The 19,735-nt window shown below is 47.7% G+C and overlaps 1 protein-coding gene across 1 annotated transcript in view; it reads right to left on the minus strand.

Annotated features, from left to right (window-relative positions):
- Positions 1-16,464, minus strand: part of LOC124023155 (neurocalcin-delta A) — a 105,363-nt gene extending 88,899 nt beyond the window's left edge. The window contains exon 1 of the mRNA XM_046337692.1: positions 16,340-16,464. The gene's annotated coding sequence lies outside the window, so the exon portion shown is untranslated. The remainder of the gene's footprint in view (positions 1-16,339) is intronic.
- Positions 16,465-19,735: the final 3,271 nt, after the last annotated feature.

Below are 19,735 nucleotides of genomic sequence, written 5' to 3' on the forward strand. Positions count from 1 at the left end.
ATCTGTAGATTCAGAGACTGCAGAGAGATAAAGACTAGAGACAGTGGGAACTGCAGAGAGAGATAAAGACTAGAGACAGTGGGAACTGAGGAGAGATAAAGACTAGAGACAGTGGGAACTGAGGAGAGATAAAGGCTAGAGACAGTGGGAACTGAGGAGAGATAAAGACTAGAGACAGTGGGAACTGCAGAGAGATAAAGGCTAGAGACAGTGGGAACTGCAGAGAGAGAGGGAGAGATAAAGGCTAGAGACTGTGGGAACTGAGGAGAGATAAAGGCTAGAGACAGTGGGAACTGAAGAGAGATAAAGACTAGAGACAGTGGGAACTGCAGAGAGATAAAGACTAGAGACAGTGGGAACCGCAGATAGATAAAGGCTAGAGACAGTGAGAACTGCAGAGAGAGAGATAAAGGCTAGAGACAGTGGGAACCGCAGAGAGATAAAGACTAGAGACAGTGAGAACCGCAGAGAGAGAGATAAAGGCTAGAGACAGTGGGAACCGCAGAGAGATAAAGACTAGAGACAGTGGGAACCGCAGAGAGATAAAGGCTAGAGACAGTGGGAACTGAGGAGAGATAAAGGCTAGAGACAGTGGGAACTGAGGAGAGATAAAGACTAGAGACAGTGGGAACTGCAGAGAGATAAAGACTAGAGACAGTGGGAACTGAAGAGAGATAAAGGCTAGAGACAGTGGGAACCGCAGAGAGATAAAGCCTAGAGACAGTGGGAACCGCAGAGAGATAAAGGCTAGAGACAGTGGGAACTGAGGAGAGATAAAGGCTAGAGACAGTGGGAACTGCAGAGAGATAAAGACTAGAGACAGTGGGAACTGAAGAGAGATAAAGGCTAGAGACAGTGGGAACCGCAGAGAGATAAAGCCTAGAGACAGTGGGAACCGCAGAGAGATAAAGGCTAGAGACAGTGGGAACTGCAGAGAGAGAGAGGGAGAGATAAAGGCTAGAGACAGTGGGAACCGAGGAGAGATAAAGGCTAGAGACAGTGGGAACCGCAGAGAGATAAAGACTAGAGACAGTGGGAACTGAAGAGAGATAAAGGCTAGAGACAGTGGGAACTGAGGAGAGATAAAGGCTAGAGACAGTGGGAACTGAGGAGAGATAAAGGCTAGAGACAGTGGGAACTGAGGAGAGATAAAGGCTAGAGACAGTGGGAACTGAGGAGAGATAAAGGCTAGAGACAGTGGGAACTGAGGAGAGATAAAGGCTAGAGACAGTGGGAACTGAGGAGAGATAAAGGCTAGACAGTGGGAACTGCAGAGAGATAAAGGCTAGAGACAGTGGGAACTGAGGAGAGATAAAGGCTAGAGACAGTGGGAACTGAGGAGAGATAAAGACTAGAGACAGTGGGAACTGCAGAGAGATAAAGGCTAGAGAGTGGGAACCGCAGTGCAAGAGAGGGAGAGATTAAGTAGAGCTATTAGAGAGAGGGAGACATCTCCCGTTTCTCCAAGCTAGGTCACCCACGCTGTTTGCTTTCATATCCCAGCATGCAGTATAGGTCTGTAGTCTGAATGGGAGAGACACGGAGAAGCTACGGTGGTGATTGGTGAATATAACCGCTGAGGGAGGGATTGGAGAGACAGGGAGGGCAGAGAGAGAGAGAGAGAGAGAGGTCTGGCACAGAGACACAACAGGACGCTACAACCTGTGAAGTTCTAATGGTCTCATATGCCACGGACTGCTGCTGGGGGGGGGCAAGGACTGGCAGGGCCGTTGTGCCCTCTAACGCCCTCATCACTAAACCCGTCTCCCCCAGCCTGTTGCCAAGACACGCTTGTCGGTCTTGTCTGCCTGCTTCAGCTGGCAGGCAGCGCTGTCCGTCTCAGTCCTAGCAGGTAGCTGTGTCTCTGTCCAAGACGCGGTAAGACACTGAACGATAGAATGTTCTCACTGATTAACTGGCATTTCCTGCATCCAGAAACCGGAAGTGTGAGAGACGGAGGTTTATACACCCTGCTGTTCTCAATAGCAGCTTGGTATAAACGGGATATTTGAGGGCCAAGAATGTGAGATTATTAAAAAATATTGAAAACATCAGCCATAATCTGGTATTGTCCTCTTCAGGGAAGACTTCACAATAAAGGTTACTGTAGAGATTACAGCAGATTTTACTGTAGAGATTACAGCAGATTTTACTGTAGAGATTACAGCAGATACAGACTGAAGGTTACTGTAGAGATTACAGCAGATTTTACTGTAGAGATTACAGCAGATCATACTGTAGAGATTACAGCAGATACAGACTGAAGGTTACTGTAGAGATTACAGCAGATTTTACTGTAGAGATTACAGCAGATCATACTGTAGAGATTACAGCAGATCATACTGTAGAGATTACAGCAGATTTTACTGTAGAGATTACAGCAGATCATACTGTAGAGATTACAGCAGATTTTACTGTAGAGATTATAGCAGATCCAGACTGATGATTACAGCAGATCCTAGTGTAGAGATTACAGCAGATGGTCTCCATAGTGATATCTCCTGGTATGTAGCTGGGGGGGATGGTCTCCATAGTGATATCTCCTGGTATGTAGCTGGGGGGGCTGGTCTCCATAGTGATATCTCCTGGTATGTAGCTGGGGGGCTGGTCTCCATAGTGATATCTCCTGGTATGTAGCTGGGGGGGGCTGGTCTCCATAGTGATATCTCCTGGTATGTAGCTGGGGGGCTGGTCTCCATAGTGATATCTCCTGGTATGTAGCTGGGGGGCTGGTCTCCATAGTGATATCTCCTGGTATGTAGCTGGGGGGCTGGTCTCCATAGTGATATCTCCTGGTATGTAGCTGGGGGGCTGGTCTCCATAGTGATATCTCCTGGTATGTAGCTGGGGGCTGGTCTCCAGTGATATGTCCTGTTATGTAGCTGGGGGGGGGGGGGGGCTGGTCTCCATAGTGATATCTCCTGGTATGTAGCTGGGGGGGCTGGTCTCCATAGTGATATCTCCTGGTATGTAGCTGGGGGGCTGGTCTCCATAGTGATATCTCCTGTTATGTAGCTGGGGGGCTGGTCTCCATAGTGATATCTCCTGGTATGTAGCTGGGGGGCTGGTCTCCATAGTGATATCTCCTGGTATGTAGCTGGGGGGCTGGTCTCCATAGTGATATCTCCTGGTATGTAGCTGGGGGGCTGGTCTCCATACTGATATCTCCTGGTATGTAGCTGGGGGGGGCTGGTCTCTATAGTGATATCTCCTGGTATGTAGCTGGGGGGGGCTGGTCTCCCATAGTGATATGGTCCTGGTATGTAGCTATAAAGACCTATTCCCATAGGGGGGGCTGGTCTCCATCGTGATATGTCCTGTTATGTAGCTAGGTGGGGGGCTGGTCTCCACTCTGTAGTGATATGTCCTGTTATGTAGCTGTTGGGGGCTGAGTCTCCATAGTGATATGTCCTGTTATGTAGCTGGGGGGGGCTGGTCTCCATAGTGATATGTCCTGTTATGTAGCTGGGGGGGGGGGCTGGTTTGTCTCAGGTCCTCGGTGTTTATCGTGTTGCAGTGAATAAAACCCAGGGTGTTTCCCAAATTGAACCCTACTCACTTCTACCCTGGTCTAAAGAAGTGCACTATAAAGACCTATTCCCATAGGGCTCTGGTCTAAAGTAGTGCACTATAAAGACCTATTCCCATAGGGTTCTGGTCTAAAGTAGTGCACTATAAAGACCTATTCCCATAGGGCTCTGGTCTAAAGTAGTGCACTATAAAGACCTATTCCCATAGGGCTCTGGTCTAAAGTAGTACACTAGAAAGGAGGGGACGTGAGACACCAGTCTCAGCACTCTGTTGTAGAGGACGTGAGACACCAGTCTCAGCACTCTGTTGTAGAGGACGTGAGACACCAGTCTCAGCACTCTGTTGTAGAGGACGTGAGACACCAGTCTCAGCACTCTGTTGTAGAGGACGTGAAGACACCAGTCTCAGCACTCTGTTGTAGAGGACGTGAGACACCAGTCTCAGCACTCTGTTGTAGAGGACGTGAAGACACCAGTCTCAGCACTCTGTTGTAGAGGACGTGAGACACCAGTCGCAGCACTCTGTTGTAGAGGTCGTGAGACACAGAAACAGTCGGGCCTCAGCACTCTGTTGTAGAGGACGTGAGACACCAGTCTCAGCACTCTGTTGTAGAGGACGTGAGACACCAGTCTCAGCACTCTGTTGTAGAGGACGTGAGACACCAGTCATGCAGTGTGGGTGTCGTGAAGACACAGAAACAGACTGGACGGGCCTCAGCTTGGCACCAGTCAGTGTGGGTGTGTAGACACCTACATCTGACTGGACTCATTCAGTCTCTTTCCCCCTCCATCTCCTACCCTCCCTCCATCTCCTCTCCCTCCTCCTCCGCCCCCATCCATCTCCTCCCTCCCCCACCCATCTCCCCCTCCCCCATCCATCTCCAATCCCCATCCATCCCCCCTCCATCTCCTCCATCCCCCCCTCCTCCATCTACCTCCCTCCTCCATCTGATCCATCTCCTCCCTCCTCCACCCCCTCCATCTCCCCCCCCTCCCATCTCCCCCCTCCCCCATCCATCTCCAATCCCCATCCTCCCCCCCCTCCCCCTCCATCCCTCCATCTCCCCCCCCCCATCTCCCTCCTCCAACCATCCACCCCCTCCATCTACCTCCCCCTCCCCCACCCATCTCCCCCTCCCCCATCCACACACAGTCAATCCAATCCCCATCCAGGAACCCCCCTCCTCACAGGAGAGGACACCATCTCCTCTCCATCTTCCACCCACTGTATCTGATGAGAACACACACTCATTATGTACAGTACAGAGCTGTCACACACACACACATCTCTGTTATCTACAGACGGAGCTGTCACACACACACACACACAGTCTGTTATGTACAGTACGGAGCTAACAGAACCCCATCACACACACACAGTCTGTTATGTACAGTACGGAGCTGTCCACACACACACACACACATACACACACACAGGACACACACACACACACACGTCCACACACACACACACACACACACACACACACACACACACACACACACACACACACACGAGTGAAGAATCACTCCATCCATGATTGAAGTTCGCAACGAAATCTGAATGTGAGTGTCTGCGTGAGTCACGACTGAGAAAACATTCTAACACAAACCGGGTCAAACTGCAAGACAACATTCGGAAATCAACGGCTCATGTTCTGAGAACAGAACGTCCATCTACAGGAGGAGACTGATACTGTATCTGATGAGGAACACATAACAGAACGTCCATCTACAGGACAGGAGACTGATACTGTATCTGATGAGAAACACATAACAGAACGTCCATCTACAGGAGAGGAGACTGATACTGTATCTGATGAGGAACAGAACGTCCATCTACAGGAGAGGAGACTGATACTGTATCTGATGAGGAACAGAACGACCATCAACAGGAGAGGAGACTGATACTGTATCTGATGAGGAACACATAACAGAACGTCCATCTACAGGAGAGGAGACTGATACTGTATCTGATGAGGAACAGAACGTCCATCTACAGGAGAGGAGACTGAATCTGATGAGGAACAGAACGTCCATCTACAGGAGAGGAGACTGATACTGTATCTGATGAGAAACAGAACGTCCATCTACAGGAGAGGAGACTGATACTGTATCTGATGAGAAACACATAACAGAACGTCCATCTACAGGAGAGGAGACTGATACTGTATCTGATGAGGAACACATAACAGAACGTCCATCTACAGGAGAGGAGACTGATACTGTATCTGATGAGGAACACATAACAGAACGTCCATCTACAGGAGAGGAGACTGATACTGTATCTGATGAGGAACACATAACAGAACGTCCATCTACAGGAGAGGAGACTGATACTGTATCTGATGAGGAACAGAACGTCCATCTACAGGAGAGGAGACTGAATCTGATGAGGAACAGAACGTCCATCTACAGGAGAGGAGACTGATACTGTATCTGATGAGAAACAGAACGTCCATCTACAGGAGAGGAGACTGATACTGTATCTGATGAGAAACACATAACAGAACGTCCATCTACAGGAGAGGAGACTGATACTGTATCTGATGAGGAACACATAACAGAACGTCCATCTACAGGAGAGGAGACTGATACTGTATCTGATGAGGAACACATAACAGAACGTCCATCTACAGGAGAGGAGACTGATACTGTATCTGATGAGGAACACATAACAGAACGTCCATCTACAGGAGAGGAGACTGATACTGTATCTGATGAGGAACACATAACAGAAGGTCCATCTACAGGAGAGGAGACTGATACTGTATCTGATGAGAAACAGAACGTCCATCTACAGGAGAGGAGACTGATACTGTATCTGATGAGGAACAGAACAGAACGTCCATCTACAGGAGAGGAGACTGATACTGTATCTGATGAGGAACACATAACAGAACGTCCATCTACAGGAGAGGAGACTGATACTGTATCTGATGAGGAACAGAACGTCCATCTACAGGAGAGGAGACTGATACTGTATCTGATGAGGAACAGAACGTCCATCTACAGGAGAGGAGACTGATACTGTATCTGATGAGGAACAGAACGACCATCAACAGGAGAGGAGACTGATACTGTATCCCCCCCGGTCTAGTCTGTTACAGGAGTAGTTTACCCCCCGGTCTAGTCTGTTACAGGTGTAGTTTACCCCCCGGTCTAGTCTGTTACAGGTGTAGTTTACCCCCCCAGGTCTAGTCTGTTACAGGTGTAGTTTACCCCCAGGTCTAGTCTGTTACTGGTGTAGTTTACCCCCCTGGTCCCCCCACCCAGTCTAGTCTGTTACAGGTGTAGTTTACCCCCCCGGTCTAGTCTGTTACAGGTGTAGTTTACCCCCTGGTCTAGTCTGTTACAGGTGTAGTTGACCCCCCCTGGTCTAGTCTGTTACAGGTGTAGACCCCCCTGGTCTAGTCTGTTACAGGTGTAGTTTACCCCCTGGTCTAGTCTGTTACAGGTGTAGTTGACCCCCCTGGTCTAGGTCTAGTCTGTTACAGGTGTAGTTTACCCCCTGGTCTAGTCTGTTACAGGTGTAGTTTACCCCCCCTGGTCTAGTCCACTGGTCTAGTCTGTTACAGGTGTAGTTTACCCCCTGGTCTAGTCTGTTACAGGTGTAGTTTACCCCCCCTGGTCTAGTCTGTTACAGGTGTAGTTTACCCCCCTGGTCTAGTCTGTTACCACCCCCTGGTCTAGTCTGTCTAGTCTGTTACAGGTGTAGTTTACCCCCTGGTCTAGTCTGTTACAGGTGTAGTTTACCCCCCCCCCTGGTCTAGTCTGTTACAGGTGTAGTTTACCCCCTGGTCTAGTCTGTTACAGGTGTAGTTTACCCCCTGGTCTAGTCCCCCTGGTCTAGTCTGTTACAGGTGTAGTTTACCCCCCCTGGTCTAGTCTGTTACAGGTGTAGTTTACCCCCTGGTCTAGTCTGTTACAGGTGTAGTTTACCCCCCCTGGTCTAGTCTGTTACAGGTGTAGTTTACCCCCTGGTCTAGTCTGTTACAGGTGTAGTTTGTCTAGTCTGTTACAGGTGTAGTTTACCCCCCTGGTCTAGTCTGTTACAGGTGTAGTTTACCCCCTGGTCTAGTCTGTTACAGGTGTAGTTTACCCCCCTGGTCTAGTCTGTTACAGGTGTAGTTTACCCCCCCCCAGGTGTAGTTTGGTCTAGTCTGTTACAGGTTAGTTTACCCCCCTGGTCTAGTCTGTTACAGGTGTAGTTTACCCCACTGGTCTAGTCTGTTACAGGTGTAGTTAACCCCCCCCTGGTCTAGTCTGTTACAGGTGTAGTTAAACCCCCCGGTCTAGTCTGTTATATACCAGTGAACTCAGAGCACTCCAAGCAGACATCCGCTGTCATACTGTATATGGAGAGAAGGGGAGATGGAATCTGATGGCGTTGAGCCTTTGACCTGGGCTCTGTGCAGCATTTGAAGAGTCTTTAAGTGCTGCAGTGTGTGCGGGGGAGAGGCTGCAGGCTTAGGGCGAGGACTGACCGGGCTCCACAGGCCTCCTAGTGATGCTAAGCAGCTGTTGTATGGGATCGGTCACCAAGAGGCCGACAAACACAGCTAGCATCCCAAACAGCACCATCTTCCCTATATAGGGAACTAGATAGCACCCTATACAGTCTATCCCAGCCAGGAACAACACCCTCCCAGCTAGTCTATCCCAGCTACAGTCTATCCCAGCTACAGTCTATCCCAGCCAGGAACAAGACTCTCCCAGCTACAGTCTAGCCCAGCCAGTAACAACACCCTCCCAGCTACAGTCTATCCCAGCCAGGAGCAAGACCCTCCCAGCTACAGTCTATCCCAGCCAGTAACAAGATCCTCCCAGCTACAGTCTATCCCAGCTACAGTCTATCCCAGCCAGGAACAAGACCCTCCCAGCTACAGTCTATCCCAGCTACAGTCTATCCCAGCCAGGAACAACACCCTCCCAGCTACAGTCTATCCCAGCCAGGAACAACACCCTCCCAGCTACAGTCTATCCCAGCTACAGTCTATCCCAGCTACAGTCTATCCCAGCCAGGAACAACACCCTCCCAGCTACAGTCTATCCCAGCTACAGTCTATCCCAGCCAGGAACAACACCCTCCCAGCTACAGTCTATCCCAGCTACAGTCTATCCCAGCCAGGAACAACAGGCTGTAGCTTCACGTGTGCTTGCCGGGACCACAAGGGTCCGTGAGGCTGAAGCCTGGCCGGGACCATAAAATTGATCAAATCATTTATACCCCATAATGACAAAGCAAAAAGAGGTTTTTAGAGAAAAAAATATTCAGTATTCAGACCCGTTATTCAGTAATAATAATAATAATATAATAATAATAATAATAATATATGCCATTTAGCAGACGCTTTTATCCAAAGCGACTTACAGTCATGTGTGCATACATTCTATGTATGGGTGGTCCCGGGAATTGAACCCACTACCCTGGCGTTACAAGCGCCATGCTCTACCAACTGAGCTACAGAAGGACCACCGTACTTTGTTGAAGCACCTTTGGCAGTGATTACAGCCTCCAGTCTTCTTGGGTATGACGCTACAAGCTTGGCACATCTGTATTTGGGGAGTTTCTCCCATTATTCTCTGCAGATCCTCTCAAGCTCTGTCAGGTTGGATGGGGAGCGTCGCTTCACAGCTATTTTCAGGTCTCTCCAGAGATGTTTGATCGGGTTCAAGTCCGGGCTCTGGCTGGGCCACTCAAGGACATTCAGAGGCTTGTCCCGAAGCCACTCCTGTGTTGTCTTGTCTGTGTGCTTAGGGTTGTTGTCCTGTTGGAAGGTGAACCTTCGTCCCAGTTTGAAGTCCTGAGCGCTGTGGAGCAGGTTTTAATCAAGTAACTCTCTGTACTTTGCTCTGTTCATCTTTGCCTCGATCCTGACTAGTCTCCCAGTCCCTGCCACTGAAAAACATCCCACTAGCATGGCAAAAATGTTCAAAACAATGCTATGAGGAGAATGAATGGCTCAGTCGGCCATCAGTCAACACTATGAGGAGAATGAATGGCTCAGTCGGCCATCAGTCAACACTATGAGGAGAATGAATGGCTCAGTCGGCCATCAGTCAACACTATGAGGAGAATGAATGGCTCAGTCAGCCATCAGTCAACACTATGAGGAGAATGAATGGCTCAGTCAGCCATCAGTCAACACTATGAGGAGAATGAATGGCTCAGTCAGCCATCAGTCAACACTATGAGGAGAATGAATGGCTCAGTCGGCCATCAGTCAACACTATGAGGAGAATGAATGGCTCAGTCAGCCATCAGTCAACACTATGAGGAGAATGAATGGCTCAGTCAACACTATGAGGAGAATGAATGGCTCAGTCAACACTATGAGGAGAATGAATGGCTCAGTCAACACTATGAGGAGAATGAATGGCTCAGTCAACACTATGAGGAGAATGAATGGCTCAGTCGGCCATCAGTCAACACTATGAGGAGAATGAATGGCTCAGTCGGCCATCAGTCAACACTATGAGGAGAATGAATGGCTCAGTCAACACTATGAGGAGAATGAATGGCTCAGTCAACACTATGAGGAGAATGAATGGCTCAGTCAACACTATGAGGAGAATGAATGGCTCAGTCAGCCATCAGTCAACACTATGAGGAGAATGAATGGCTCAGTCGGCCATCAGTCAACACTATGAGGAGAATGAATGGCTCAGTCGGCCATCAGTCAACACTATGAGGAGAATGAATGGCTCAGTCGGCCATCTGTCAACACTATGAGGAGAATGAATGGCTCAGTCGGCCATCAGTCAACACTATGAGGAGAATGAATGGCTCAGTCGGCCATCAGTCAACACTATGAGGAGAATGAATGGCTCAACACTATGAGGAGAATGAATGGCCATCAGTCAACACTATGAGGAGAATGAATGGCTCAGTCAACACTATGAGGAGAATGAATGGCTCAGTCACTATGAGGAGAATGAATGGCATCAGTCAACACTATGAGGAGAATGAATGGCTCAGTCAACACTATGAGGAGAATGAATGGCTCAGTCGGCCATCAGTCAACACTATGAGGAGAATGAATGGCTCAGTCAGCCTATGAGGAGAATGAATCAGTCAACACTATGAGGAGAATGAATGGCTCAGTGAGGAGAATGCCATCAGTCAACACTATGAGGAGAATGAATGGCTCAGTCAACACTATGAGGAGAATGAATGGCTCAGTCGGCCATCTGTCAACACTATGAGGAGAATGAATGGCTCAGTCAACACTATGAGGAGAATGAATGGCTCAGTCGGCCATCAGTCAACACTATGAGGAGAATGAATGGCTCAGTCAGCCATCAGTCAACACTATGAGGAGAATGAATGGTCAACACTCATGAGGGAATGAATGGCATCAGTCAACACTATGAGGAGAATGAATGGCTCTCAACACTATGAGGAGTGAAGCCATCAGTCAACACTATGAGGAGAATGAATGGCTCAGTCAGCCATCAGTCAACACTATGAGGAGAATGAATGGCTCAGTCAACAGTCAACACTATGAGGAGAATGAATGGCAGTCTATGAGGAGAATGAAGTCGGCCATCAGTCAACACTATGAGGAGAATGAATGGCTCAGTCAACACTATGAGGAGAATGAATGGCTCAGTCAACACTATGAGGAGAATGAATGGCTCAGTCAGTCAACACTATGAGGAGAATGAATGGCTCAGTCAACACTATGAGGAGAATGAATGGCTCAGTCGGTCAACACTATGAGGAGAATGAATGGCTCAGTCAACACTATGAGGAGAATGAATGGCTCAGTCGGCCATCAGTCAACACTATGAGGAGAATGAATGGCTCAGTCAGCCATCAGTCAACACTATGAGGAGAATGAATGGCTCAGTCAACACTATGAGGAGAATGAATGGCTCAGTCAACACTATGAGGAGAATGAATGGCTCAGTCGGCACTATGAGGAGAATGAATCTCAGTCAACACTATGAGGAGAATGAATGGCTCAGTCAACACTATGAGGAGAATGAATGGCTCAGTCGGCCATCAGTCAACACTATGAGGAGAATGAATGGCTCAGTCAGCCATCAGTCAACACTATGAGGAGAATGAATGGCTCAGTCGGCCATCAGTCAACACTATGAGGAGAATGAATGGCTCAGTCAGCCATCAGTCAACACTATGAGGAGAATGAATGGCTCAGTCAGCCATCAGTCAACACTATGAGGAGAATGAATGGCTCAGTCAGCCATCAGTCAACACTATGAGGAGAATGAATGGCTCAGTCGGCCATCAGTCAACACTCTGAGGAAACATGCAACTCATGAATAGTTTAACTACTGGATGACTATATATATACTATATACTTTTCCTAATGTATCACACATAAGCCATTTGGGGTTCACTACCTTTATATTTGTGTGTTTTCATTGTTCAGGAATGTGGTGGGTCGTCTCTTCGTTTCTCAGGACTTTATCCTCCAAATGTCCGACTGAATTTGGTAAAAGGGCTTTTATGTCCTCTGCGCCATCGTCTTGGAACGCCTCACAAAATACTTTTAAACTGGAAGAACTTGTCCCCGATTGGTATTTTTAAAATCACTGATGGAAGGATTTTGAGGCTGATTCTCTGACCTGTCAATGTTTTTAATTTGCTGTTTTATACTCTTGTGAATTCAATGTTTTTTTTACTAGATTACTTTTAGTTTTTCATGTTGTCTGTCTGTCTTTTTTGTAATGACTTGGTGCTGCCCATCTTGGCCAGGATGCTCTTCCTGGTTAAATAAAGGTCAAATAATATTTTAATACATTAACCTAAGCAGCATTTAAATTCTTCTTATCCTTCCTTCTGACCTATCAACTCTTCCCCCCCCATCGGTCCATTATGTCCTAACTAAGCCCTTTAACTCTACAGAGTCTGAGAAGGAACCTCTGAAAGCTCAGTGTGACTATCTCCACAGCAGGACTAGGCTATATGTTTATTATACAAACACAATAACACAAGGAGAAGCTCATAACCACCTATGCCTGGATGGAACTCTGTCTGGCGGCTGTTGCTCAAACAGCGAGAGCTCCGTGGGCGAATAGAGAATGTCAGAGAGAAGTGAAAGCTCTAGAACGTTGTGGATGAATGTGCTGCTGGATTCTATAGAGCAGTGGTCACCAACTGGTCCATCGCCAAGACATTCCCTAGTGGATCGTCAAACTTTTCTGTAAAAAAAAAAAGGAGACAAAAATGGTAAAGCCTCGTGTATCTATTTCTATTTTATTCCTCTGGGGCTTCGTCCTCATTGTGGTTTTACAGACGTGTTTAATACGTCTTATGTACACAATTTTGGGTAGCCTAGTTGTTAGCGCGAATTGGACTAGTACCCTGAAGGTTGCAAGTTCAAACCCCCGAGCTGACAAGGTACAAATCTGTCGTTCTGCCCCTGAACAGGCAGTTAACCCACTGTTCCAAGGCCGTGATTGAAAATAAGAATTTGTTCTTAACTGACTTGCCTAGTTAAATAAAAAAAAAAATATATATATATTTTTTATATATTTATGAAATGTATATTGTTATATTTGGAAGCACTTATGTGTTTTTCCTTCGCCTCCAACCCCTTTCGATGCGTGTAACGGATGTGGGCGGGGCTAGGTCTATATAAGGGTACTATTTAAAAAATATTTTTAATCACAACATTTCTGACGAAGGCCGTGAGGCCGATACGTAAAGCTTATTAAAGATCAGTGACACCATCAAGACCAGTGTGCGGGTTCCTTTTTCATTCCTCTGGGGCTGTTGGCAGTAGGTGCACCTGATTTAAACTGCCCTGCGCGCCGGGGAGGCAACCGGTTCCCATTTTGAATAATTTTATGTGTCTGAAGGTACAAACTCTGCCCTCCTGGCGGGCCCGCAGAACTAAATCAAGCGCTCTATTTGCCTCCCGCTGGCCAATCGGATGGCTCAGATTACCGTATCCGTAGTAAGTTGAATCTGTGAGATTCTTCCACTCAGAGTTGTCAACACGCGAGAATCGTCCTCCTCCCACTCAGAGCTGTCCACACGCGCTTCGTCCTCCTCCCACTCAGAGCTGTCCACACGCGCCTTCGTCCTGCTCCCACTCAGAGCTGTCCACACGCGCCTTCGTCCTGCTCCCACTCAGAGCTGTCCACACGTGCCTTCGCCCTCCTCCCACTCAGGACTGTCAACATGTGCCTTCGTCCTCCTCCCACTCAGAGCTGTCAACATGTGCCTTCGTCCTCCTCCCACTCAGAGCTATCAACATGTGCCTTCGTCCTCCTCCCACTCAGAGCTATCAACATGTCGTCCTCCTCCCACTCAGAGAGAATCAACATGTGCCTTCGTCCTCCTCCCACTCAGAGCTATCAACATGTGCCTTCGTCCTCCTCCCACTCAGAGCTATCAACATGTGCCTTCGTCCTCCTTCCACAGCCAGCATCATTGGTGGAAAGGGAGAACGGAGGGATGTTGAGAGGCGGACCCTAACATGGACAGCGTCATTGGTGAAAAGGGAGAATGGAGGGATGTTGAGAGGCGGACCCTAACATGGCCAACGTCATTGGTGGAAAGGGAGAATGGAGGGATGTTGAGAGGCGGACCCTAGCATGGCCAGCGTCATTGGAGGAAAGGGAGAATGGAGGGATGTTGAGGGGATGACCCTCAGTCTGCTGCTCTCTCCCTCCGCTGAGATTGGCCATCAGATGCACCATTAGTCCAGTAAAATCAAAAATATAGTGAATTATTAAAAATGTATGCAAAAAATTATCATACCTCCCCAGCACCTTGTTACACCAGTCACTAGAGCAGCTGTACTCCTCCCCAGCTCCTTGTTACACCAGTCACTAGAGCAGCTGTACTCCTCCCCAGCACCTTGTTACACCAGTCACTAGAGCAGCTGTACTCCTCCCCAGCACCTTGTTACACCAGTCACTAGAGCAGCTGTAATCCTCCCCAGCTCCTTGTTACACCAGTCACTAGAGCAGCTGTACTCCTCCCCAGCTCCTTGTTACACCAGTCACTAGAGCAGCTGTACTCCTCCCCAGCACCTTGTTACACCAGTCACTAGAGCAGCTGTACTCCTCCCCAGCTCTTGTTACACCAGTCACTAGAGCAGCTGTACTCCTCCCCAGCTCCTTGTTACACCAGTCACTAGAGCAGCTGTACTCCTCCTCAGCTCCTTGTTACACCAGTCACTAGAGCAGCTGTAATCCTCCCCAGCTCCTTGTTACACCAGTCACTAGAGCAGCTGTACTCCTCCTCAGCTCCTTGTTACACCAGTCACTAGAGCAGCTGTACTCCTCCCCAGCTCCTTGTTACACCAGTCACTAGAGCAGCTGTACTCCTCCCCAGCTCCTTGTTACACCAGTCACTAGAGCAGCTGGACTCCTCCCCAGCTCCTTGTTACACCAGTCACTAGAGCAGATGTAACTCCTCCCCAGCTCCTTGTTACACCAGTCACTAGAGCAGCTGTAATCCTCCCCAGCCCCTTGTTACACCAGTCACTAGAGCAGCTGTACTCCTCCCCAGCTCCTTGTTACACCAGTCACTAGAGCAGCTGTACTCCTCCCCAGCTCCTTGTTACACCAGTCACTAGAGCAGCTGTAATCCTCCCCCAGCTCCTCCCACACAACAGGGATGGATCTATGAGAACGATACCCTCTCTAACACTATAAATATATCTGTTTATGAGACAACTAACAAACAACCAAAAGATGCAGTGGAAAAGTAGAGTGTGTTGGCAGTTACCCTTCCGCTAGCCGGTGTTTTGATGCCAGTGACCCGGTCTCTCAGACCGTTCAGCTAAGAGGCCCAGTGTCTCACACCCTTCAGCTAAGAGTCCCAGTGTCCCGGTCTCTCAAACCCTTCAGCTAAGAGTCCCAGTGTCCCGGTCTCTCAGACCGTTCAGCTAAGAGTCCCAGTGACCTTCTAAGCTGGTTCAGATAAGAGGCATCAGTGTGATGGGTAACCAAAGTTCAGCTAAGAAGTCCCAGTCTGCTGGTTATAGATCAGGACAACAGGCTGATGGGTAACCTAAAGGATCCAGAAGTCCCAGTCTGCTGGTTATAGACTCAGGCAGTGATGGGTAACCTAAAGGATGAAGTCTACAGTCTGCTGGTTATAGATCAGGAGATGGGCCCTAAAGGATGAAGTCTACAGTCTGCTGGTTATAGAGGCCCAGGCTGATGGGTAACCTAAAGGATGAAGTCTACAGTCTGCTGGTTATAGATCAGGCTGATGGGTAACCTAAAGGATGAAGTCTACAGTCCCTGGTTATAGATCAGGCTGATGGGTAACCCAAAGGATGAAGTCTACAGTCTGCTGGTTATAGATCAGGTCAACAGGCTGATGTCCTCCTAACCTCAAATGATGAAGTCACAGTCTGCTGGTTATAGATCAGGCTGATGGGTAACCTAAAGGATGAAGTCTACAGTCTGCTGGTTATAGATCAGGCTGATGGGTAACCTAAATGATGAAGTCTACAGTCTGCTGGTTATAGATCAGGCTGATGGGTAACCTAAAGGATGAAGTCTACAGTCTGCTGGTTATAGATCAGGCTGATGGGTAACTAAAGGATGAAGTCCCAGTCTGCTGGTTATAGATCAGGCTGATGGGTAACCTAAAGGATGAAGTCTACAGTCTGCTGGTTATAGATCAGGCTGATGGGGAAACCTAAATGACAGATGTGCGGTTTGAAGAACACAGTGGAATAGAAATGTCCAGCCTCTGCACCAGAACAACAAACAGTATCAGAATATATTTCCGAAGTAGTAGAGTCTCAGAGGAGAGACTGGCCAAACCCACAGCTTGGTGGTTAAACAGATCTGGGTCTTCTCCTTACCTGGTGGAACTCTGGGATACCGTCAGGACTGCAGGGGAGATGGGTCTTCTCTCTGGGACTGCAGGGGAGATGGGTCTTCCTCTGGGACTGCAGGGGAGATGGGTCTTCTCTCTGGGACTGCAGGGAGATGGGTCTTCTCTCTGGGACTGCAGGGGAGATTACACCAGTCTCTGGGACTGCAGGGGAGATGGGTCTCTCTCTGGGACTGCAGGGGAGATGGGTCTTCTCTCTGGGACTGCAGGGGAGATGGGTCTTCTCTCTGGGACTGCAGGGGAGATGGGTCTTCTCTCTGGGACTGCAGGGAGAAGGGTCTCTCTGGGACACCAGGGGAGATGATAATGATAAGTTACCAATAACCCTGTCAGCAGACTGATAGAGCAGTTACCAATGACCCTGTTCAGGCAGTCACTGAGTTACCCCAGATACAGGCAGACTGATAATGATAAGTCTACCAGTCACTCAGGCAGACTGATAAGTTCCCCAGACCCTCAGCAGACTGATGGGTTGCCAAACTCCCCAGCTCCCTGTCAGGCAGACTGATAATGATAAGTTACCAATAACCCTGTCAGGCAGACTGATGTTACACCAATGACCCTGTCAGGAGACTGATAATGATAAGTTACCAACCCTGTCAGGCAGACTGATAATGATAAGTTACCAATGACCCTGTCAGGCAGACTGATAATGATAAGTTACCAATGACCCTGTCAGGCAGACTGATAAGTTACCAATGACCTTGTCAGGCAGACTGATAAGTTACCAATGACCTTGTCAGGCAGACTGATAATGATAAGTTCCCAATGACCCTGTCAGGCAGACTGATAAGTTACCAATGACCCTGTCAGACAAAGATAATGATAAGTTACCAATGACCCTGTCAGCAGACTGATAATGATAAGTTACCAATGACCCTGTCAGGCAGACTGATAATGATAAGTTACCAATGACCCCGTCAGGCAGACTGATAAGTTACCAAGAACCTGTCAGGCAGACTGATAATGATACAGTTAAGACCAATGACCCTGTCAGGCAGACTGATAAGTTACCAATGACCCTGTCAGGCAGACTGATAATGATAAGTTACCAATGACCCTCTCTCAGACTGATAAGTTCAGCAATGACCCTGTCAGACAAACTGATAATGATAAGTTACCAATGACCCTGTCAGGCAGACTGATAATGATAAGTTGCCAATGACCCTGTCAGGCAGACCTGATAATGATAAGTTGCCAGTGACCCTGTCTCTCAGACTGATAATGATAAGTTGCCAATGACCCTTCAGGCAGACTGGGACTCAGACAAACAGATAATGCAGTTACCAATGACCCTGTCAGGAGATAAGTTACCAATAACCCTGTCAGGCAGGATAAGTTACCTATGACCCTGTCAGACAAACAGATAATGATAAGTTACCAATGACCCTGTCAGGCAGACTGATAATGATAAGGTAACCCTGTCAGGCAGACTGATAATGATAAGTTACCAATGACCCTGTCAGGCAGACTGATAAGTTACCTAAAGGATGACCCTGTCAGGATAATGATAAGTTACCAATGGGGCAGACTGATAATGATAAGTTACCAATGACCCTGTCAGGCAGACTGATAATGATAAGTTACCAATGACCCTGTCAGGCAGACTGATAAGTTACCAATGACCCTGTCAGGCAGACCTGATAATGATAAGTTACCAATAACCCTGTCAGGCAGACTGATAATGATAAGTTACCAATAACCCTGTCAGGTTAGATAGACTGATAATGATGATCAGGCAGACTGATAAGTTACCAATGAACCTGTCAGGCAGACTGATAATGATAAGTTACCAATGACCCTGTCAGGCAGACTGATAAGTTACCAATGACCCTGTCAGGCAGACTGATAATGATAAGTTACCAATGACCCTGTCAGGCCTGATAAGTCAAGACCCTGTCAGACAAACTGATAATGATAAGTTACCAATGACCCTGTCAGGCAGACTGATAATGATAAGTTACCAATGACCCTGTCAGGCAGACTGATAATGATAAGTTACCAATGACCTGGGACTCAGGCAGACTGATAAGTTACCAATGAACCTGTCAGGCAGACTGATAATGATAAGTTACCAATGACCCTGTCAGGCAGACTGATAAGTTACCAATGACCCTGTCAGGCAGACTGATAATGATAAGTTACCAATGACCCTGTCAGGCAGACTGATAATGATAAGTTACCAATGACCCTGTCAGGCAGACTGATAAGTTACCAATGACCCTGTCAGACAAACTGATAATGATAAGTTACCAATGACCCTGTCAGGCAGACTGATAATGATAAGTTGCCAATGACCCTGTCAGGCAAACAGATAATGATAAGTTACCAATGACCCTGTCAGGCAGACTGATAATGATAAGTTACCAATAACCCTGTCAGGCAGACTGATAAGTTACCTATGACCCTGTCAGACAAACAGATAATGATAAGTTACCAATGACCCTGTCAGGCAGACTGATAATGAGTTACCAAGACCCTGTCAGGCAGACTGATAATGATAAGTGCCAATGACCCTGTCAGGCAGACTGATAAGTTACCTATGACCCTGTCAGACAAACAGATAATGATAAGTTACCAATGACCCTGTCAGGCAGACTGATAATGATAAGTTACCAATGACCCTGTCAGGCAGACTGATAATGATAAGTTACCAATGACCCTGTCAGGCAGACTGATAAGTTACCAATGACCCTGTCAGGCAGACCGATAATGATAAGTTACCAATAACCCTGTCAGGCAGACTGATAATGATAAGTTACCAATAACCCTGTCAGGCAGACTGATAATGATAAGTTACCAATGACCCTGTCAGGCAGACTGATAAGTTACCAATGACCCTGTCAGACAAACTGATAATGATAAGTTACCAATGACCCTGTCAGGCAGACTGATAAGTTACCAATGACCCTGTCAGACAAACTGATAATGATAAGTTACCAATGACCCTGTCAGGCAGACTGATAATGATAAGTTACCAATGACCCTGTCAGGCAGACTGATAATGATAAGTTACCAATGACCCTGTCAGGCAGACTGATAAGTTACCAATGACCCTGTCAGGCAGACTGATAATGATAAGTTACCAATGACCCTGTCAGGCAGACTGATAAGTTACCAATGACCCTGTCAGGCAGACTGATAATGATAAGTTACCAATGACCCTGTCAGGCAGACTGATAAGTTACCAATGACCCTGTCAGACTGATAATGATAAGTTACCAATGACCCTGTCAGGCAGACTGATAATGATAAGTTACCAATGACCCTGTCAGGCAGACTGATAAGTTACCAATGACCCTGTCAGACAAACTGATAATGATAAGTTACCAATGACCCTGTCAGGCAGACTGATAATGATAAG

This window comes from Oncorhynchus gorbuscha, unplaced genomic scaffold (genome assembly GCF_021184085.1).
Source record: "Oncorhynchus gorbuscha isolate QuinsamMale2020 ecotype Even-year unplaced genomic scaffold, OgorEven_v1.0 Un_scaffold_1516, whole genome shotgun sequence".
NCBI classification, from domain to species: domain Eukaryota; kingdom Metazoa; phylum Chordata; class Actinopteri; order Salmoniformes; family Salmonidae; genus Oncorhynchus; species Oncorhynchus gorbuscha.